The 19,860-nt window shown below is 65.5% G+C and overlaps 1 long non-coding RNA gene across 2 annotated transcripts; it reads left to right on the top strand.

Moving 5' to 3' along the window:
- The first annotated feature begins 1,967 nt into the window (after positions 1-1,967).
- LOC101410829 (uncharacterized) lies at positions 1,968-4,225 on the top strand. Of its 2 annotated transcripts, none has more exons than XR_011649174.1 (4): positions 1,968-2,698; positions 3,198-3,306; positions 3,868-3,938; positions 4,215-4,225. It is a non-coding gene; the product is annotated as an uncharacterized lncRNA (long non-coding RNA). The 2 variants fall into 2 exon arrangements; XR_011649175.1 differs by lacking the exon at positions 1,968-2,698 and adding an exon at positions 2,709-2,976.
- Positions 4,226-19,860: the final 15,635 nt, after the last annotated feature.

Here is a 19,860-nt window from a genome sequence, read left to right as displayed (position 1 = left end):
TGCAACCCCCTGAGTAGTCCGCTCAGGGCTTATGAATTCCCCAGCACCGCAGAGCCTCTAGGAATCGCTGCTGCCATGGCGCCCACCCCAGGAGGGAGTATCCTGCGTGCAGCCCCTATCTCCATGAAAGAAAGCCTCAATTCTATCTTTTACATGAATCTTCTCTGTCACCGTCCCACCAAATCGATGTCCAGACACCTCCTGCCCTGCAAAATCCTGAAACACCCTGGTCCTGAAGAATTTCCAACGCTGCCCCATCGCTTCTTTGCAGGAGAGACTATAAGGTGCACTCACTCAGACACCATCTTGCCCTGCCTCTCTCTTATTTATTTTTTTAATAATCATTATTATATCATTTTCCTATTAATTGTATTCAGTTATTTTGTTGGCTTCATTTTTAAGAAGTTTTGGATCACAGAAGGCTTCCAGCTGTGGCAGGGAGGATCACTGGTGTGGGGTGTCAGAGAGGGGGATGCATGGGAGGAGGTTCACCTGGGGCACACCTATAAGGCGTATGAATGTTCAGGTGATCATGGGGCACCGTCACTGTGGGTGGAGACCCACACAATAACCAAAGACACAGCAAATTCCCACCCAGGGGAGCCCTGCCACATTCTCTAATGGGACAACAAGAATCCCCTGAGTTCAGGGGCAGTGACCAGTGAAAGACAATGGACACTGATGGGCCCTTGGTAGTGATGACTGTACTTATGAGGCTTCGCTTTTGAAATTGGAACTCAGCCTGGTATACAGGGTGTCTAAGTGCTACCTCCTGAGAGTCTCCTTGTTGCTCAAATGTGGCCTTACTCTAAGCCAAACTCAGCATGTAAATGCATTACCAGATGAGTCCTCCTGGCACCAAGGAATTACTATCAAGCACCAACTAGCAATGCAACTGGAAGAAGACCTTGACCAAAAGGGAAAGCGTAAAGACAAATGCGTTTCTATGGCTAGGAGATTCAAAGTGAGTCAGAAGGTCATCCCAGAGGTTACGCTTATGCACGTCTCAGCAAGATCTCATTAACTGCCAGAGTAAACATTGCCTCAAATAGCATGGCTCCTGAGGGCCTTGGAGACATCTAGACACCACAGGCAGGGCAGCCAGCTCAGGAGTTGGCACCCTGCCAGGGGGCCCTGCTTTGGAATTCATGCTCCCCAGTGTGACAGAGTTGGACTCTGTGGTGGTTTCCTGACATGTGGCTCTTCTGCCTCTTCTATTTGAACCTATAGTTAGTACTAGAGTTGATAGGCGTATGTTCAAGTGACTTAAATCTTTGGGCTGCCTCTTTACCCAGGAAGGTTTTTGGATTGTTCTGGTCTTAACCTGGTGACTTCCTCAGGCGCCCTGAGTGGAGCCAGCATGGGGCGCCCTGGGGGGGGGCAGGCCCCGGGTGTGGGAGAGCGGGGTGTGGTGGGGGTCTAATATAATTGGGTGTGGTTGGGATAATTGGGTGAAATCGGGCAGCCCTCTGGCAGGTGAACCGGCTCCTGAGCTGGGAGGGGGACAGGAGGCCCGGGGGGCAGGGAGGGGGGCGTGCAGGGCAGAAAGCAGCGGCCGCGGCAGGGGTGGCCAGGCAGCCCCGTCCTGAGCAGGTCAGCGCTGCCCGGGGAGCGGGAGGGAGATGCGGGCGGGCAGGGGGGCAGTGAGGGCTGCGGGGGCTCTGCTCAGGGCCAGGGCACTTCCAGGGATCAAAACTCAGGTTTCCCTTTTCAGGGCAGGGGCTTGGGGGGGCGTCCGGCCACCCCAGCAGGGGGTCTTGAGCAGCCCCTTCCTCCCGGCCGCCCCCACCCCACCCCGTCCTTGCACACGACCCCGCGGGCGGGAGTTCTCTGGAATGTTCCCCAGCAGAGAATCAAAAGTGAAAGTGGAGCGCACAGGGCCGCCCCTCCCCCGCCAACCCCGACCTCGCCCCCCCGCGGGGCGGAGCCGCCGGCGCCCCGCCCCCACCCCAGGCGCTGCGGGAGGCTCCGAGGGGCCGCGGCTGCGGGGACCCAGAGCCGGGTGTCGGTCCGCGGGGACCCGGGCGCAGGGGGACGCTCGCCTGGAGCCCCCAGCCCCGCGCGCCCGTGGAGAGCCGTTCCCGCCCCCTGAGCCTCAGTTTCCCGCCCGTCTGCGGGGCGTGGCGCCCAGGTCGGGTGGGCCTAGGCCCCTTCGCTGGCTTCCCTCCCCGCGAGGTCCACGCCGCGGGGCTGCCGCGATGGGGCGCCCGCGCGGGTCCCAGGACGGGGGCGCCGGTGCTCGCCCCCCGGACGCTGCCCGCGGGTCCCGGGGCTGGTGGACAGTCAGCAGACGTCAACTAGGCGAGACTCTGCGCCTGGCGCGGCTGGGGCTAGTCCCCTCTGCCCGCTGCACGTCGGGACCCTCCTGGGGCGCGGGAAGGGGACAGCACCCCACCCTCACCTGCACCCCGCCCAGTCCCGGAGCCGCTGAGCTGAGCCTGCCTCCTGGACGCCCACGAGATGTCCAGGGGTTCGGGCAGGAATCTTCCAGAAGCCTGAGGGCGCTGGCCAGGGTCCCTCCAGCCTTAGGGACTCTATTCCTGCAGTACTTTCCTGCCTTTTCTCCCCTGGGGGAAGTCGGGTGGGCGCTGGGAGAGAACGTGCAGGGCCGCCTCCTAGTCTGGGGTCCTGTTTCCCACCTTGGGGGTCTCTCTGAGGCAAAGATGAGCTCCAGGTGCACCCGGGCAACACCTGCTCGGTGAGAATGCGTCTCCCACCCCAGGCACAGCCCCTAACACGCTGGGCTGGGGGGGGGCAGGTCCACCCTCCACCTGGCCTGGGGGCACGTGGGGCCAGGCAGACCTGGGCTCAGAGCCCCTTGAGGTGCTGGGTCACCTGGGACTCTGCCTCCCTGAGCTTTGGGGGAGCAATTGGCCCCCCCTGCTTGAGGAGAGCCCAGCCCACTCCTGGGCTCAGGCAGGGGAGCAGTGTGTGCCCAGAGGTGGCTGCAGGGGAAGCAGGTGCCCACCTGGGCAGGTACAGGGTGGGGGGCGCCCTCTTAGAGACCTGGGGAGGGTGGGGTCTGGCACAGGTGTGCAGAGGGACGGGAGGCAGGGACGGAGGCCCAGCCCCTGGGGCCCCTCAGGGTCTCTGGGCCCAGCCCAGGTCTGGTGCAGAAAGAGGGGTGGGGGTGCCCCGGGGATGGGGCTCTCCCTCCTGAGCACCGCCCAGCCTTTCAGAAGCTCTACCTCCCCCAGGCCCATCCCGGGGACGCCCCCTCTTTGTGGGTCTCGTCAATCACGGGCTGACCTGCTACCTCAACGCCCTGCTGCAGTGCCTCTTCGTGACCCCGGAATTCCGGGACAGGTGAGCGCCTGGCGGCCCCGGGAGGGACTGGGCGGGGAGCTCTGGTCCTGTGTGAGGTGGAAGCCGGGCTGCCCTGTGGCCGCAGGGTCCAGGAGGCGCCCAGGTCCTCGCGGCAGCAGCAGGCGCTGGAGCAGATCTTCGGGGGCCTGGAGGCGCGGCGCAGCCCGGTGGAGACGCGGGCCCTGACCACCTGCCTGGGCCTGGGCTGTGAGTGGACCTGGTGCTCCTGCCAGGACCCAGGAGGCCGGGCCGGGTCCTGGGCAGAGGGGTCACCAGAGCGGGAGGGCACGCGGTCAGCATGGACCCCGTGGAGCAGGGGTGGTGTCCATGGCTGCGGCTCTGGGGGTGGGGGTCCCTGGACAGTCAGAGCAGGGGGAGGCTGCAGGGAGGAGGTGGGGACGCTAGGCAGCCCGGGGACCCGGAGGAGGGCTGGAGGGGGGAGGCTGCTGGAGGGTCGCGTCGCGGTGTCCTGCCTGCTCTGGAGTGGGGGAGGCGGGACTGAGGGCCGGGGGCAGAGGGGCTCTGCCGGCTAAGCTGGCCCCCGCACCCCGTGCCATGCAGACGGCCAGCAGGACGTGGGCGAGGTGTTCCTGCTGCTGCTGGACAAGCTGGGCCGGGGCAACCTGCAGGAGGTAGGGGGCACGGGGCCTGGGTCAACCAGGGCCCCAAAGGGGCAGGATCGGGGCCTCGGTCCTGGGTGGGGGCGCCCCTGTGGCTGAAGTCCAGAGGCCTTGCCATCTCCTGGAGGGTGGGCAGTGCACCCCGTGTCCTGTGGATTGGGGCTCACAGGGCGCTGAGCAGTGTTGGCCCAGGTGGAGGCTGGGACTGTCCACACCGGCGGTGCTGCCCGGGGCCCACCTGGGAACGGGCCGGGCCTGGGGCCTGGGGAGTGACCGCCTCCTGTGCAGCTGTTTCAGAGTGAAGTGGAGACAGTGGTCAGTTGCGCCAGGTGTGGCAGTGAGGACCACATCCCGCCCGGGGGCAGGACGCTGCTGCTCCCCCTGGCCTCCCTCTCCCAGCATCATGGTCTGCACGGGTTCAGGCAGGCGCCCCGAGAGCCACCCCGAGAGCCTGCTGGACGTGCCCAGGTACCAGACCCTTCCCAGGTGGCCTGCGGGGGGAGGCCCAGGGAGCGGGTGTTCTCCAGCCCCGGGTCCCGCTTCCCTCTAGTCACCGCCAGTCCAGCCCCGTCTGTGCTGGGGGCTGCGCTGGGCAGAGATGCCCGATCGTGCCCCTACCTCGGGCACTCAGGAGCAGTGGGGGGCAGGCAGTGGGGGGCCCTCCTTGGTGGCTTGGGTCATGAGGTGTTGGGGATCCAGAACAGGTGTGCTTGGGGAGCATCGCACAGAGCCTTAGAGGCAGTGGGTGCCCACGGACAGTGGGGTTCAGGGGGTGGGGTGGGGTGGGGGGCTGGGCTTTGCACCCTAAAGGGCCTTTTAGGGCAAACCCTGTGCCCGTTGGAAGCCTTGAGGGAACTAAGGGAGGCAGGGGCCCTGGAGGGCTGCAGAGCACAGAGGCGGGGGCACGGGGTGGGGAAGGGGTATGTACAGCCCCCTGGAGCCCCCAGCCTCTCTCCTTGGTCTCCTGCAGGACACAGGTGCCCTGAGCGGCCCCCACATCCAGCATTTCGACGAGGACGACAACCTGTTCTGTGAGCGCTGCGATGCCAAGACCCCCGCCTCCGAGGTAGGGCCTGGGCCGAGGCTGCTTCTCCCCGGCCCTGGGGTAGCCCCTGAGCTGGACTAGACCCTGGGGCGGGGGGCCTGAGAGGTGCCAGCGGCCGAGTGGCCTCAGGGTCCCTGCACTGGGAGGGTGGGGCAGGGTGTGCCCGCCTGTCTCCTTGTGCCCATGGACTGTCCACCTCCCCCCGCCCCTGCCCTGGGCACAAAGGGCATCTCCCCTGCCTTGGACTCCAGCCTCGCTCTTGTCCCCCGACACGGGGCCCCTGGGGCCACCTCGCTGAGGGGCTCTCTCCCTCGCCCTGCCGACTCCCACGTGTCTCGCTCCTGCCCTGGCCTCTTTGGTCCGAGAAGGGTTCTGCTCCTGGCTGTGGCCTGTCCAGTGCCCTGGCCTGTGGCTTTGTGCCATGCTGCCCCGAGTCCTGTCTGAGGCACCTGTTCCTCCACGGTAGCTGGGGCGCTGGCGGCCACAGCCCTGGCCAGGGTCCCTCGCCCGTGGGTCTTGTTCTTCTCTTTCTCCTCAGTGCTGGAGGCTGTTTCTTTTCTGTAACCGGCGCTCACTTCCATTCTCTGCTCGGGCTCCGTCCTGGCTGCTCTCTCCCTGCTCTGCTCCACCTGGACTGTTTACTGCTCTTGCAGAGCACCTCTGCCTCCCCGGGGCTGGCTGGTCTTCCCCGAAGGCGGTGCCTCTCGGTCCTCGGGAGAACGCGCTCCTGGTGGTGGCGTTGGCCTTGGGCCCAGCTGGAGGGCGGCCAGAGGGTCCCATCGCAGGGGCAGAACCCCGACCCCCAGCCTCTTCGTTGGCCCGGACAGGGCAGGCGGCCGGGCGGGTGGAGCGGAGGAGGGTCCCGAGCCGCCGGCCTGGGCCCTGGCCCGTGGGGTGCCCCCCTGACCCGCCTCGCCCGCTCTAGGAGCAGCGCTTCCTGCGGCTCCCCAAGATCCTGGTGCTGCAAGTCAGCGAGTTCACCTTCAAAAAGGGAAAGTTCCACAAAGCCCAGGCGACCGCCAACGTCTCCCACGTGCTGGAACTGCAGACCGCGCCCCGGGCGCCTGCTGCGCCCCACTCTTCAGGTTCTAGGGGAGCCACGGTCACCCCAGCCCCGGTGAGTGTCAGCGCTAGAGGGGGGAGCCCAGGACACACCTTCTTTGGCCACAAGGACAGTGTTTCAAGCATCACCCCCCACCACCTTTCCTTCAGTGAACAGCTGCTGACCAGGGCCAAGCCAGCGCAGGCCCAGAGAGGGGGGGCGGGGGGCGTAGGCCCCACAGGATGGGGGTTACAGGGGGGGCGCAGACCCCCAGGACAGGTGGGGGACATGGGGGGGCACAGGCCCCCAGGACAGGCGGGGGTCGGGCGCAGGCACAGTCCTGGCTCCTGGAGACCCCACAGCTAAAGTGGGATTAGAGGTGGCCAGGGGCCTGGCAGGACCCCTCCTCAGGTGGCCTGTGTCCCCACAGAGACCCCTGTCCTCCCCTCACCCCTGGAACTCGATTCCAGATCCTGCCCCAGGAGGGGCATGAGGGGGACTTTGTGCTCCTGCAGTGGACTCAGCTGGGAACTGCCCCGCAGGGCGGCCCAGGGCCAGGCACCCACGTGGCCATTGGCGGGTGGACGCCATGGACGGGGACACCAGGGACATCTGCCGGGCGCCTGGAGCCCTGGACGCTGGGCCTTGGGGGGGACACAGGCGGCCGCCGGGCCTGAGCGCAGGAGCCGGGGGTGGCACCACTGGGGCTCGCTTGTGTCCATCCTCCTCCTACTGTCGTGACGCTGGCGGGGGGCAGGACGGTGGTGCTGGCTGATGCCCACCACGGCCACAGCCCGCAGGGCCCCCGTTGTCCTGGAACGTGGAGGCACCCACGAGCCCCCGCACCCCGTCTCCCCGCAGGAGCGGAAACGCTACCATCTCTATGCCATGTGCAGCCACTGGGGGGACTACAGCGGGGTCCACTACACGGCCTTCGTCCAGCCCCCCGGCCAGGAGCAGTGGTATCACTTCGACGACCAGCGCGTGGACCGTGTGAGTGCCCCCGCCACGCGGCCCCGGGCTGTGGGAGAGGATAGCTGTGGGAGGGGACAGCAGGTGCCCGGGGTCAGGGCAGGTCACAGTCAGGGCCAGGCACAGGGGAGAGGACAGAGGTCAGGGCCCAGGTCCAGGGAAAAGGTCAGAGGTCAGGCCCGGCACCGCCTGGCGGGGGAGCCCCTGAAGGAGGCAGAAGGCGCAGGGGCCACGTGCAGGGCAGGTGGCAGGTGGGCGAGTGGCCTGAAGGCCGTGTCCTCACCGCCCCTCTCTTCCTAGGTGGGGTCTTTCCCGCAGCAGTTCACACACAGGTACGGCTGCAGGAGCCCTGGGCAGGGGACGGGGCCCTCCGGGAGGCTGGGGGGCCCTGGAGGTTGAAGGGGCGGCGGGGCGGGCAGGGGCGCCAGGCTGACGTCCTGCCCACAGGTCCAGGCTCCCCTACCTGCTGATGTACCGCTGTCAGGACAGCAGCGACAGGTGCGTGCCGGGTCTGGGCCCTGGGGCCTGTGTTTGGGGGCAGGGGGCAGGGGGCAGGGGGCAGGGGGCAGGGGACGCTGGCTGGACCCGGAGCCCACACGTGACTGTCACAGTGGCCTTGGCTCCCGTCCCTCCAGGGCACGGCTGCAGGGGCCGCGGGAAGGGGGAGGGTGCCCCTGGGGCCCATGAGGGCTGGCGGCAAGTGGCCTGCGGGTCCCTGGACGGCAGCCAGGCTGGGGAGGGGCAGTGCTGTCCCACAGGTCCGGGCCGTGGGCCTGGGGATGAGGGGGACCCAGGAGGCCCCCACCTGGCCACACACCCCTGGGCTGTGGTTTCTAGAATGCTCTAAAGCGGGGGATGGAGGGGTGGACTCGAGCAGCCGGTCCTCTCCCCTCACCTGCTTTACTAAAGCCCCCCCTGCTGCATGGGCACCCGAGTGAGGAGTGGGCCTGGGCCCTGCAGGGTGAGGTGGGAGGGGCAGAGAAGGCCTGTCCATTCCCTGGGTGGCCCCGGGAGGCTGGCCCCGCAGTCGCTGCCCTGCAGGAGGGGGCAGGGCCACCTGGGCCCAGGGGAAGGTTGGACACGGGGAGGGGCTGGACACGGGAGGGGGCTGGCCAGTGTGGGTCCTGAGCTGCTCGTCCTCTATGGGCTCAGGTGTGGGGACGAGGCCGACATGGAGCGTCCGACGGGGAATGGAGCCGAGGACCCAGATGCAGACAGGCTGGAGTTGATGCCGGGCACGCGGCCAGCAACTGAGCCTGTGCAGGGTCCCGCTCAGCTGCTCGGCGCCCAAGGACCCTGCCCTGCCCTGCCCTGCCCAGCTCTGGGCCGGGGGCTCCCCACGAGGCCTGGTAAGTGCCCGGGCCCCATGCTCCTCAGCGCGGTCCCCCAGAGACCCCCGCTCCTCGTCCTCCTCACCCCAGCGCCCTGCATCGTGGCCCCTCTGTTGAGAAATGAAAAGCATAGCCTTGCAGAAAATTTTCTTAACAAGCCACTACTGCCCCCCACTTGTGTAATATAAGGGACCTGCCTGCCCCCGCTTCTGTAATCTAAGTGACCACTCCTGCCCCCTCTTCTGTAATGTAAGGGACCACTCCTGCCCCCCGCTTCTGTAATCTAAGGGACCTGCCTGCCCCCCGTACTGTGAATCAGCCTGCCCGCGAGCGCATGTCCTTGCACCTGCCTTCTGCTTCTGTAACCCCACTTGCAAAACGTCACCTAGCAACGCTCTAGCCAGTGAGCGAGAGCCACGCTAGTCCTGCATAGAATCCTGTGTAAACCTATGAGAACTGAGAAACGGGGCTCAGGATTTGGAGACAGACTCTCCTCCAGGCCTGTGTGTAATAAATCTGTTCCTCCGCCTCTCCAAGCCCCTTTGGGTTTCTCTGCCACTCAGATCCCCTGGCTTGGCTGCAACACGTCCACCGCAGGGGACCCCACCAGGGACAGGCCTGTCCTGCCCCGTGCGGCTTCACCTTTGGGGGGGTTCTCTGCTGAACAGGACCAGGACGGGGTCCTATGAAGACCACCGTCCTGCAGGCTGGGGCGCCCGTGGCCCTGGTCTCCCCCACGCTCAGAGCCCAGCAGCAGGCGCCCACAACGGCCCTGGCCGGGACCCCTGCCTGCCCCCCTCAGCTCCCCTTCACTGTCCCCTGCAGGACAGGAGCCCTGAGGCCAGGGAGCTGGAGCCCCACAATGAGCCTCTCTAAGGGGGAGGAGGCTGAGCCCCCACTCAAGTTTGTGAAGAGCAAAGACGAGATAACAGGTAGCACCTGGCCGGGGCGGGGAGGAGACAGGTGGGGCTCTTTGGAGCCAGGTCCTGGCGCCCCAGGATGTCCAAGCCCCTCCAGTCACAGGAGGTTCCCGTGGGGAGGGACGGGCTGCTGAGAGCTCCTGGTGGTCACAGCAGACTTTCCAGAACTTGACCAGAGCAGGCCAAGGGGCAGGCAGAGCTGGGGTGGGGTGGAAGGTGGGGTCCCCGAGGTGGGGGCTGGAGGGACGCCCCTAGAGAGCCCCCTGTGTTCCATCCGCATGTGGAGAGGGTCCCTCCAGGGGAGCCTGGTGTCCTCTGGGGGCTGATGACAACCTGGGGTCCCCACCTTGGCAGTGCCCCCTGCCACCCACCTGAAGCTCAGAGAAGGGTGTCTGCACCTGAGCCCTGCCCCCGCTTCCCCCACCTGCTCCTGCTCTGGAGGGTCCAGACATGGCAGAGACCACCTCCTTCCCCAAACCCAGCTGTGGAGCCGGAGCCCCCCTGGCCGGAGCCGACACCTGTGACTGTGCCACCAACACCCAGGGCTCAGCTCGGCCCCCAGGGCCTGTCCTGCTGCCCCTCCTGTCCCCGCCCCTTTGTCCCCCTCCAGACCCCGGAGCAGCTGCCCCACCCTGCCCTGCCTCTGCCCTGCCCCCAGGCCAGGAGGGTCCCCCGACTCCCTGCAGGTGCCCCTGAGCTGACCACCTGGGCCCAGCCGCTCCCCCTCACAGGTTGTACCCCAGGAATGCGGCCCCAGGACCCGCCTGAGCTCTGCGCCCCTCCCAGCCTCAGCTCAGGCCCTGGCGCCCCCCCGGCGCCCCTGACCAGGCCTGGTGAGGCCCTGCCTGGGCCCCAGCCCGCGGCCCTGGCTCGGTCCACCCCTTGACCTTATAGGACACTGACGGGGGTCTGGGGTCAGGGACCCTGGAAACAAGCACAAGACTCATCCTGTGCCCAGGGCTTGACCAGGCAGGGTCCCGGGAGGTGGTGACAAGGAGGGAGGGGCAGGAGGGGCAGAGGGCACCAGGGCAGCCCCCCGGGCATGGCCTCAGGAGGGGCTTCGTTCACACGCGGAACCTACTGCGGTGACCCCAGTGGGCGAGGACAGTTTTCTCCATAAAGGCCGCATGTCCTGTGGGAGCCCCCAGACCCAGCCCGGCCGTGGGCACCTGATCCTGCCCCACTCTGAGCCCCCTCATCCTACAGGGGATGAGTATGACGGGACCCAGAGGGTGCAGATGAGCTGTGGGCACGCTGTGGACTCCGGGAGCCTGACAGCCTGGTGCCGCGGCCTCATCGACCAGGTAGGGGGGCATCTCTAGACAGGGGGGACCAGGTGACCAGGCGCCGGGGGGTAGTGGCCAGTCCCGGCCTCGGTGCTGGACAGAGCCCACAACCCGCCCGTGTCTTGCCCCTTCAGGGCCGCTTCAGCCTCTGCTGCCCTGCTGACGCCAACGGGGCCAAGTGCGGGGCCGAGTGGCCCTACCCCGAGGTGCGCCGCAGCGCCGCTCTAGGGGAGGCAGAGCAGTGGGACTTTGAGCGGAAACTCGCCCTGTCTGCGGCGAGACGCTACTGTGACTTTAAAGAGGTGGGTGTGGGCCCTGCCCGGGGGGCCTCGGCTTCAGTGCCCAGGATGCAGGCCAGGGGGCGGTGCCCAGTGCCTGGACGTCAGTGCCAGGGCCCCAGTGCAGATCCTAGTCCCCTCGTGGGGACCCCCGTGCCTGCCCCTCCCCGCTGCCCCTGGCCCTGCCTGCTCTGAGCCCCCGCCCTCCCCCAGTGCCCGAGGTGCAGGAGCCTGGTGGAGAGGACGGAGCTGACCCACCTGCGGGTGCTGTGCACCATCTGCTCATCCTCGCTGGGGGACCCCTATGAGTTCTGCTGGCAGTGCCTGCGGGCCTGGAAGGGGCAGGGGACGCCCTCGGACCACTGCGCCAATGAGGGCTGCTGGAACCCCAGCCCTGCACGTCCTGGCCACCTGTGGCACCAAGGACCTCCCTGACAGCGAGATCCGAGGCTGCCCCTCCACCTGGGCCTGCCCGACGTGCGGGCTGCTCATCGAGCACAAGGACAAGTGCAAGTACGTGCTGTGCTCCCGCTGCCACGTGGAGTTCTGCTTCGCCTGCCTGGACACGGCGCAGGCCTGCCAGGCCGCCAAGGGCGGGGCCTGGTTTCAGTTGTGCGCCAAGCCCCTGGCCCCGTGGCAGACCCGCGTCCCCGTGTGGAGCCGACCAGGAGAGGGACAGTCACCCCCAGAGGACCGGCAGTCACCCCCACAGGACAGGCGGTCCTGCCGGCTGTTGTGAGGGGCCTGCACCTGCCCCTTCCCAGCCCCAGTGCTCCTCCCTCCCGGTCCCAGTGACCCTTTGGAAACAGCTGTGAGACCGCTTCTTTCCTTTCCTGACGCCAACCACTGGCGCTCTCCTGACACCCCTCCTGGGAGCCGGGCCTGGGTGTGGGCGGGAGGGCACAGTCGTGGTTGTCGGGTGAACAGGGTCCCGGGGCTGCTCGCTCAGTGGACGGCAGTGCAGAGGCGCAGACTCTCCTGGCTGCAGGAGGAAGATGCTGCTGGGGGCTGGACAGGGGACGTCGAGGGACAGAGGGACCAATGGGCGGATGGGAGGCCGGGTGGGCACACGGGCTCGTACATGAGTGGTGGGTGGTGGTGATGACGATAGGGAGATGGGTTCACGGACACACAGATAAGCGGACAGATGGACACGTTGGCAGGTCTCGGCACACGTTTGTGCAGATTTGCCTGGGGCAGGACAGACGTGCAGACGCAGGTCCGGGTTTTAACCCCCAGAGGGTCGTGGGCTGGGCCGGGGCCATCTCCTCCGAGGCGGGGAGGGGCAGGTCGGGGTCCCTGCTCAGGGCCACTGTGGCCTCTGGCAGCTGGTCCGGCTCCTGACCCCTGGGGCAGCTCAGGTGGGAACCAGGGCCCTGCGGGTGCAGGGCGGGGCCTGGGAGGGGAAGGGGCGGAGCCAGAGCTGGGAGGGGCAGGCCCACCCTCCCCAGGGGCTGCAGGGGTGCAGGAGGAGGGGCAGGTCCTGGCCAGCCCCCCTCGCCTCCAGCCTCCCTGAGCCCCTTGTCCTGCCAGCGCCCATCAGAATGGCCCCTGGGCAGGTGCACAGCTTCTAGTTTGGGCCCTGTCCTGCCCCAGAGTTCATTTCCATATTTCTGCCTCCTTAGTTTCAGGCTTTCTCTTTTTTCCTAAATATCAATAGAGTTAGATAATGTTTTGCTTTCCAATCTGAAAATGGTGTTTCTAAGCAGGTAAATCAAGCCCATTTACACTTGTTGTCATGAATGTGTTTGGTCTCAGCTCTGCATGTTACATAATATTTACTGAGTTTATTTTGTTAATGGTCTTTGAATTCTTGTTGAAATTTTGGACAACTTATATAATTTTTGGGCCCTTCATTACTTTACACCAAGAACATGGCCGTAACGTCCTTGGGCAGCCTTTTCTTAGTCCTTCATGGAAACGATTTTCTCTCACTGTCACCTGTGGCAGCAGTGGCTGAATCCACTTCACCCTTTCTTCTCTTCTTTCTCCTCCAGTCTTTGAACCTTGTCATTTCTCCTCTGTCAGAACACAAACCATTCCCTTCCTGCCCTCCCGAGTTTATACCCACACTTCTTACAGTCTTGCATCTACAGCGAATACTGTCCTGTGCTCAAGATCCATACTTTTGTTAGTTTGCGAGGCACCTGCTTTTTCAGTCTCATCCCGTGCGTGGACCATCCCGAGTTCCTGCACGTTTCATGTCCTTTTTTCAGTAGCCTTGTCTGTTGTCTATACATAAATTCTGGGTGCATGGCTTCTTCATAAATTTTCCTGAAAAATGTCACTTCCCTTTTGTCTTGCGATAATAAAGTCTGAAGCCTGCCTGATGTTCTTTCCTTCCCAAGTGCCTTGGTGTTTTGCCTGGAGGCCTGAGGATTGTGTCTTTATCTTTGTCTTACTGGTTTCACCAGGACATATTTTCTGTGTACTTGCCCCAGCTTGTGCTCAGGGCAGCTCAGGGTCCAGAAGGGGCAGGAGGACAAGGTCCTCTGCAGAAACACTTCTGAGTCCCTCAGAGGAGCCTCCCGTTTGCTCCTGTCCTGTTCAAAATCAGCTGCAAATCTTTCATCAAAGTCCTCTAAATGGAGTACCAAGACCTGCAGCTTTCGAGACTTTCAGGCCCTGGCTGGTGCCCCCTGTGGGTCAGTTCTGCCCCTCATCGCTGGCACCCTGGGGGGTCAGCTGTCTGCAGCCTGTGTCCTCGGCCTGAGGGCCTCCCTTGAACCGGGTGGGCACCCTGGCACGTGCTGAGCTGCTCTGGCCGCGGCCTCTGAAGCGAGGCCCTCGTCCTCCACCCAGGGCGAGAGGTGCCGGCTCCACGCTCAGCTCCTCCAGATGGCAGGACTCGGTCTGGCACGGATGTGGGATCACCAGGAACACAGCCCTCACACAGTGTCGCAGTTTGAGATTATTTTTCGAATCTCAGAAAGGGAAAGAGTACGTTTGTCAACTAAACAATTCCCCGGGGCGTGTTACCCTTTGATTGTATTAAGTCCGGCTGAGTGACTTTGATTAGATTACATGTGAGATTAGGCTTTGATTTGACTGTCAGTGGCTTACTCAGGCTGGGCCTTCAAGCCCTTCTGGGTCTGATACAAATGGACGCAGACAGACAGACACACAGGAAGAGAGAGCTCTGTCGCTTTTTATCCTGCCGTGTGGCTGAAAGAAGGCGGCTGGCACAGCTGACGCCCGGGAGAGATGAACCATTTTGCCTGAGAGCTTAGGGCTGAGGTTTGGAGGCAGCGGGAGCCTGAGGGGGGAGGCCCTGAGCCACCGCGGCTGAGGTCAGGAAGAGCTGGCCACGGGGCTCAGGAGGAGGCCAGCGGAGCAGAGGCCAGGCAGCCCCCACCACCCTCTTCCTTCCACGTGGCAGCCGACTTGGCGAGAGGGAAGCTTGAGGTGGGCTCCTTAGGGCCGTGTGACTGTGAGCTTTTACCCCAAATAAATACCCTTTTAAGAGCCATCAAATTTCAGGTTCTTTGCATTGGCAGCTGATGTGCACAGGAGCCCTTGAATTCTATCCTTAGGTCAGTGACATCCTGGCTGGAGCCAGGAGGCCTGTCCTCCAGCCCAGCGGGTCCTTCCCCTCAGCTGCGGGGAGGGTGGGGGGTCCATGCAGGGTTGGGGGAGGGGTGCAGAGAGGAGTGGGCGGGGACCCAGAACTTGCTTCTAGAACTAACTCTGCTTCTCCCTACCCTGGACTAGCGGCAAACAGGACAAGGCGTGCCGTGTCCTCCAGTCAGCACAGAGCCCTCCCCAGCCGCCGCGGACACCAGGTGGCCCCTCAGGAGGGCTGGGCACAGGCCTGTCAGGCCGGGCGAGGTCAGGGGCCGGCCTGGCTGCGCAGGTGTCCGGCCCCTGGCACCGTGGAATGCTCTGGGATCTGGGCTTCCAGGTTCTTGGCTTATTTGCATGAAAGAATTTAGTCACAGGCCATAGGGCAGGCAACTGAGTAAAGAGTTTACTGAGAAACAAGAAAGAGGTGCGTCCCCAGTCGGAGACAGATGTGGGCATGCTACGGGCTGAGGCACCCTGGGTCCCAGGTCAGTCTCCTTTCCTAATGTTGGGAGGGGTCCCAGCCGTTAGCTCTCGGGGCTGACAGCGAGGCTGTTGTTTAGAGGTATGGGGGGCTTCCCGATGACCCTGGAAAGAGTTCCAACCAGGACCCTGCGGCCAGCGTGTGGGCGGCGTCTTTCCCACCTTCTTAACAGCAGGGGGTCCAGGCAGGGCCTCGCAGCCCTGTCCTCAGGCCCAGCCCCCTTTCCCCAGCTAACCTGCCCCCCTGGGGCATCACCACCCCCTCCTCCAGGGGCGCATGGAGCGCAGGGCGCGCGCCTGGAACGCACTGGACCGGGCGCTGCGCACGCACTTCCCCGCACCCTGTGCGCCCGGCTGCGTGCCCTGGGCCCCGCGGGCCTGGGGCGGGATGTGGCGGCGCTTCGGGGACGGGCACAGCTGTCTCGCACCTGCCTCTCGCACAGGAAGGCCGGGGGGTCTGGCGCCGTGCGCAACCCCAAGCTGGTGCCACTGAGCCACAGCCTGGCGCCTGTCGTGGGCTGCGAGCTATGGCCCGGCTGGACGTGGCCACCAAGTGCACCTGCCCCGCCTGGCCATGCCAAGCCGCAGGTCCGCTGGCACCTCCACTTCAGGGCCAGGGTCGTGGTGGAGGGACATTTGTGGGGTATGGAGAGGGGCTGCCAGGGCCCAGCACCCCCTGCTCAGCTCCAGAGGCGCCTCCCCACGGCAGCTCCCTTTATGGGGTGCTGTGAGAACCCCACGCTCTCTGGCCTCATTTCAGAGTTGGGGAAACTGAGGCCTGCACAGCAAGAGCTCCCCAAGGCCCCAGAGCTGGAGCCTGCTCACTGCGACCCGGGCCCATGCGAGAGGCTCCCTGAACACCCACCCCTCCCCCCACCACAGCCTGGCTCCTCGCAGGCTTCCAGGAGAAGGAAGGAAGGGCGAGGGCGTGCAAGGACTTCAGCGGCACACCAGGGGCAGGGGGCTTGGACCACCTTGCCTGGACACGGGACAGGAGGGGCCATCAAGAGCCGAGTGACCAGCCAGGCCCTCCTGCCGGGCACAGCGTGAGGCCTCAGAGCTGCCCTCTGGGCCGTGGCACCAAGTCTGGGGTCAGGAGGACACTCGGGCGACGGGGAGGGCCAGCTTCGGCTGCCCAGGCGGGGACACCCCTGCCCCTTGATGCAGTGAGGACAGCTCACAGGTGGAGCGGGGTTGGGGTCCGGGAGGGGGCGAGAGCAAGTCCCAGCTCTGCAGCTCAGGGCAGCCTCAGGCCCCGCCCACCAGAGACCAAGGAAGCCTCCCAGTCCGTTAGGAAGTCCCCTGAGGCTGTCCCTGGATCACAGTTCCTTTCAGCCTACAAAGAAAGAGTAACCAAGGCAGGCTGTTGGTGCCCCCCACCCAAATCCAGGAATAGCAGGGAGCAGCTGGGGGCTGGGGCACTAGGGGGGAGAGCTGGGGGGAGCCCCGGGGAGCAGGAGCCTGCCGGTCGTCCTGGTCTCAGGGGGGCAGCTCCATTGCTGTCCCAAGCCCTGTGGTGGCCCCTCGGGGCCCCGCAGGCCCTGCTCAGCCAGGCACAGCCACCCACAGCCCCCACTTGCACCCCATGGCTCTAAGGACCCTCTGTGTAGCACTCCCCCGGCCCCCCACTGTCCCCACCCACCCTCCTGAGTGTCTCTCTCCCCTGGAACCCTCCATGCACCCCCTCCCACCCACCCCATGAAGGATGGGGGCCCTGGGTCTCCCGTGGCTTCCAGGAGCTGGAGGTCAGCGCCCCCCAAGGGCCTGCAGGTGGCCATGGCCAGTGCCCCAGCCGGGCCTCCCTGGGGCCTGTGGGGTGTCAGGGGCTCCCCTGCCTGAGGCCAGTGATGGGAGACTGGCGGGCAGGGCAGGTGTCCCTTATGTGGACCTCACCACCTGCCCCCAGCTCTGCCCAACCCTGAGGTCCCACCCCCATCTGGGACCCCAGCAGGCTGTCCTGGGCAGGGTCTCACCTCCACTGCTCACACCCGGAGGCTGCTCGCCACCCCGAGGTCAGAGGCTCAGGGCAGGAGTGGGTCTTCTAGGAAGTGACCAGCCCCACAGAGAGGAAACCACCCGGGACCAAGTTAGGGTGCAGCCAAGGGGGTGGCGGGAGAGCAGGTCCAAGGAGGCCGAGCCACGTCCAGGGACCTCTTTAAGGGACTGTCTGCCAAGGTCGGGGTGGACGGGTCAGGCGGAGGCAGCCCTGGGGGTCCGCCCTGCACGACAATCCCTCAGGGAGCTGGGCCAGAGGAGGGTCCCTGTGCCAGGAGAGGGTCCCTGTGCCCCTCCACCCACCCTTCAGGGCCTGGCCCCCAGGAGGCCCTCCCTGTGCTGGCCCCTCACGGTGCAGGAGAACCCACATCACCTGCAGCCCAGGGCCCACAGCTCAGCTTAGGTCCTGCCACCCCCCAAGGTTGAGCCTTGTGCCCCCATGCCTGAGGGGGAGCTCTGGGTGCAGGTGCCAGCCCAGGGAAGGGGCCTGGGGCCCTGGACACCTGCAGGTGTTGCTCTCTGCCCTCAGCTGGGGAAGGAGGCCCAGCACCCTGGGAAGGAGATGCCCTGGGGGGTGGGGGTCCCGATCCACCTGCCCAGTGGTTCTGTGGGACAGGGCACTGGGCCCCCAGCAGTGAACCCCACACAGGCCTGGGGCTTGGGAGAGGCGCAGCCAGGGCTTCCTGTGTGAGCCTGAGCTCCCGAGGCCTGTTGACCACTAGGGGGGCCTACTTTGCTGGGGCCCCCCAACACCTGGGCAGGCTCTCAATACACTGCAGTGTTCTCCCCACCCCAGAGTAATGCTCCCCCATTCCAGGATAGTGCTCCCCCATCTGCAAGACAAAAAGGCGTAGCCAAGGCTGAGACTTGAGGAGTATTTATTGCCCCAATTCCCCCCTCTTCCCTGTTGGAGAAAACCCAGGAGGTTGCTCATCTGTTGCCCTGAAGGCAGCTGACCCGTCCGGGGGAGGCACCCGTGGGTCCCGTCAAGGCTCCGGAGCCCTTGCTGTGGTCTCAGGCCCCACTGGGCAGCTTGACCACCATGAGGAGGGTGGACTTGTTCCTGATCTGATAGTACTTCAGGGTCTTCTCTGGCTCCAGATGTTGGTTGGCAAACATGAGTGTGAACTCCGAAGACTCTGCGGGCAGGTGGGAGGGTCAGCCTGGGCCTGAGCACCCAGATGTCAGGGTCAAGGGTCAGCCTAGGCCTGAGGACCCGGATGTCAGGGTCAAGGGTCAACCTAGGCCTATACCACAGAAGTTGTGGGTGGGGTGTCCCTGGGCCTTGGGGTGGGGTTAGCCTGGGCCTGGGTCCTCAGATCTCAGAGTGGATTTGGGGTCACCTGGCTGCCGTCCCCAGGACACGGGGTGGGGGCTTCTGGTGGAGGAGGTGGCAGAGGAGAGATCATCTTCCCAAGACCATGAGGGTCCGGGCGCCCAGCCCCCCTGGAGCCTGTCCCAGGTGAGAGCTGAGCGCCCCTGCAGCCTGCACCTGGCCCAGCAGGAGGCCACACCCACGCCTACCTGGCTTTGGGGGCAGGAGGAGGCCAGCAGGAGGGTAGGTGGAGGAAGGGGCGACAGCAGCTCTGGACGCCGTCATGTCAGGGAGGGGTCTCTGCCGAGGGCGACCAGCCCACCTGGCCATCGGCCTAGCTCCAGGCGCCCAGGAAGGAGGCCGCCCAGCACCCACGGAGCCTCGGGCCACCCACAGCCTGGAAGCTGACCCAGGGCGCACCCTGCCCCAAGCCCCTGGACGCCCCCCTAGCCCCCCCCCCCCCGCTCCCCCCCGATCACCTGTCTTGAGCACTTGCTGGGCCACCAACCCCGTCAACTGCCTCACTGTCATTTGCTTGAATTCCTCCTCAGATTTGGCCACGTCCACCTCCACGTTCCAGCCCCTGGCCCGTGCACCACCACCTGGTACATCCTCCTCCTCCGAAAGCTGGACAGACGGACAGCCACACTGGAGCTCCGGGCGGCGAGGCTGCGCTGGGGCAGGTGATGGGGAGGTGAGGGGGCAGGCAGGGGTTCCGCCCTGTCCCTGAGGCCTAGCCCCCACTCAGCCCTGCTCTGTTGATATGGGGCGCCGCCCCGCTCAGAGGACCTGGAGATTAGGTACACCCCACACCCCTGCCTTCCTCTGCCGTCCTGGTGCTTCCTGGCCCCACACCCCACCTTGGCCCTCTCTCCCCTGCCCCGTGGGCAAGCTGAGGCCGAGAGCCCGCGTGGTGGAGCTGCGGTCCCGTCCGGCTCCCTCCAGCCCCCTCAGGCTCTGCGGGGGTCCCCAGCAGGGTCCTTGATTCCCTCCCCCTCCCACTGCTGCTGACCTGGCAATGGCCTGGGGCCCGGAGCTTCTGTCTCCCCCCTTGTAAAATGGGTCTGGGTCAGGGTGACGCGGACCCCACTATGGGCGCAGCCTTTGGGGTGCCAGGCTGGGGTCCAGCGCGCCACTGGGCTGCTCCGATGCCGGGCATTGGGCGTCCCCGGTCATGGCCTCCCCAGGACGTGGCGGGGTTGGGCGCTCTGGAGCCCTAAGATCAGGGCTTTTCGCTGCCTCTTCACCCAGGAAGGTTTTTGGATTGTTCTGGTCTTAACCTGGTGACTTCCTCAGGCGCCCGGAGTGGAGCCAGCATGGGGCGCCCTGGGGGGGGGCAGGCCCCGGGTGCTGGAGAGCGGGGTGTGGTGGGGGTCTCTAATATAATTGGGTGTGGTTGGGTTCATCCGGTGAAATCGGGCAGCCCTCCGGCAGGTGAACCGGCTCCTGAGCTGGGAGGGGGACAGGAGGCCCGGGGGGGCAGGGAGGGGGGCGTGCAGGGCAGAAAGCAGCGGCCGCGGCAGGGGTGGCCAGGCAGCCCCGTCCTGAGCAGGTCAGCGCTGCCCGGGGAGCGGGAGGGAGATGCGGGCGGGCAGGGGGCAGTGAGGGCTGCGGGGGCTCTGCTCAGGGCCAGGGCACTTCCAGGGATCAAAACTCAGGTTTCCCTTTTCAGGCCAGGGGCTTGGGGGGGCGTCTGGCCACCCCAG

Source organism: Dasypus novemcinctus, chromosome 7 (genome assembly GCF_030445035.2).
Source record: "Dasypus novemcinctus isolate mDasNov1 chromosome 7, mDasNov1.1.hap2, whole genome shotgun sequence".
Classification (NCBI taxonomy): Eukaryota; Metazoa; Chordata; class Mammalia; order Cingulata; family Dasypodidae; genus Dasypus; species Dasypus novemcinctus.
The sequence above is the reverse complement of the archived record's forward strand: the minus strand, read 5'-3'. Positions and strand labels throughout refer to the sequence as shown.